The following is a 2621-nucleotide window of genomic DNA, read 5'->3' as shown; positions in this document are numbered from 1 at the left end:
TAAGCAATATCCATTTTTTTATTCTTTGCAAGTTGTACCATCCCATCTTTCTATGATGCTGTAAATATCTTATTTAACAACTCTGAGGCAGGTGCTAAGATCAAAGAGGCTCAGACTTAAACCTTGATTACAAGGTTGTATCCAGAGGTAAGATTTGAACCCAGAACTCTCCAGGTCCAACACTCTTAGCTCTTAGACTACCTCTGATAATACAAGATGGGCAAGCTGAGTATTGCGCTAGTAGCAACAGGTGTGAAAACATGGAGACAGGATTCTAGCACCTTAGATGGCTCCTTTGTAAAGGACAGTATTTTTTTTAGTGGCACAGGTTGACAAGGTATGGATGGTGTATGGTCTGTTACTAGAGAGGACATATATACTCCCCAATGAGATCAGTCACTTTAGTATTTAATATTACCTGATTCTATATCTATTTTGAGGTAGGCAAACTAGGTCTCAGTGCAAGTTATAAGGTCATTTCAGCAGTCTTTATGATAGAAACTTCTTGCAGTCAACTAAAAAAAAATAAACTCAACTACCACCAAATGATTTCACTGAGAAATAATTCGAACATTTTATTCATTCTGGATACTTGGTTTTCATGATCACATTAAGATTTTCATCTTAACATGATCATGAAATGAAAACCAGGGATACTGAAGCTATTCACTGTTTCTCATGGCTTTGCATCTCATTTTTGAGTTGTGCATGCATATCCTTGGCAAATTCATACACTTCTTGGATATGTCATAGGTCGTAATATTCTGCAATTCATTTACTTGAGTGTTTCCTACCATTTGGGTCTTTCCATTGACCTTTAAGATGCAGGTAGTTGATGGCTCTGAGAATGTGCTTTCTCCAAGTCATTGAGTCCAGGTCACTGTCCAAGATGCGTGTACTGATGGATGACACGAACAAGCTACCATCTCCATATGCATTCTTCATTTGCTTTTTTTTTGAAGAGTGTAACACCCATCTTTTCTTAGACCTTACTAAAAAGGTCCTATTATCCCAGGCAATATGCAAATGCTGACTAGCATCATGAAAATAAGTCAGTTGAAGAATATTAGCATCTATGGGGAAAGCCCTCTTTTTGTTTAAATTTTACAAAGGGCATTTCCAGAAGTGAACACCTCTGGCAAGCAGCCATCTCCCTGTGATAGACCTTAGTATTAAATTTTGGGGTCCCAAAGGAGTGCATCTCAAGCTTTTCCAAGTCCCACCAAGCTGTAAAGGATCAGCTGGCAGCACTGCAATCCCAGACTGAAGAAGCTCACCACCTCTTTGGTCAGAGAACAATTCATTTTTACAGTGAGAAATTTGAGCATCTAGCAGTTGATGGTCCTGATGTGTCTATAAGGGAAATGACCAATTAAAGTAGTCACATAGAGATCAATGAAATGCTGTAAGAAGTTGATGTCAGAAATATGTTAAACAAGATCATTTGTATCAAGGGATTGTGTGTGATCTTTTAATTACAGGTAGGACACATCCAGGTGAAGGACGATCTTGGGAGGTAATTATCAAGTTATTCCTTATAAATCTAATTTCATTATCAAATGGAAACACTGGAGTAAAGCAGTTTGTAGCTGAGACATTCTCTGAAAATATCGTCAGGGACACGTACAAAAAGAACAAACTAGAAGTCTGGGCAAGTTGCCCTGATTCCGTTGAGGACAAAGTAAGACGGGAGTTGAAAGGAAAATAAAAGTGAACAAATAGAGGTCCACCAACAGCCAAGAAAAACTTTCCCAAGAGATGCAACATTAGGGGAAAGAACATCTTGGGGAAGGAGTACCTGGCAACCCTCAAACTCCTAACCCAGTTTTGCCAACCAACACCATGGGGGCATGCTGCATGCATGCTGCATGGCAGAGGGAGGAAGGAGTGTAGGAGAACCTAGTGGGCGACTTCAGACCTGATAAGAGTTTAATAGCAGATTAAGAGTCATCTGGGGGGGCAGCAGATGCATACAGCGAGCATACTGCCTAGCTGTGTGATCTCGGGCAAGTCCTTTGACCCCAGTGCCTTAAATAAAATTGTTTCAAGTCATCTGGAGAATGTGAGCACCAATGGGGAACCTCTTCTGAATTTCTGCAAAGCACATCTCACAATATGAAGAACAGCAACCCCCTCCCTCCCCCAAGTGAAATCAGTTTTCAAAATAAAAACAGAGTCCTTAAGGCACAGAGAAGGATCTCTACATACTGCATACTGACCTAGTTTTAAAATTGTGGTGTTATTTATGTTTGATTGCATTTTTACTCATTCGACTCTGGCTCCGGCCACGCTGGGGGGGGGGGGGGGGGGGGGCAAGAGCTTGGGGTGGCAGGATTCTTCCAAGCATCTAAGTAAAATGGCAGCGTCATTGGGGAGGAAGCGGGGTTGTAGGTAGTAGACCTGAGGATGATTCTGGCCAGCTCCAGAGAGAAAAGACTAGAAGACATGAGGGAAAAAAATAAGCTCAAAGGTAAAACACTGGAAATATGGACAACAAAACAGATATTGAAATGTATTCTTTTTCTTTCCTGAGATGTTTTCTCCTTAGGAAATAAATCTCTCCCATCCCCAAAGTTATTTTTGGTGAGTGTAACTAGACTGCAGAAACTTTTCCCCAAGGC

Source organism: Macrotis lagotis, chromosome 6, assembly GCF_037893015.1.
Source record: "Macrotis lagotis isolate mMagLag1 chromosome 6, bilby.v1.9.chrom.fasta, whole genome shotgun sequence".
Taxonomy (NCBI): domain Eukaryota; kingdom Metazoa; phylum Chordata; class Mammalia; order Peramelemorphia; family Peramelidae; genus Macrotis; species Macrotis lagotis.
The sequence above is the reverse complement of the archived record's forward strand: the minus strand, read 5'-3'. Positions refer to the sequence as shown.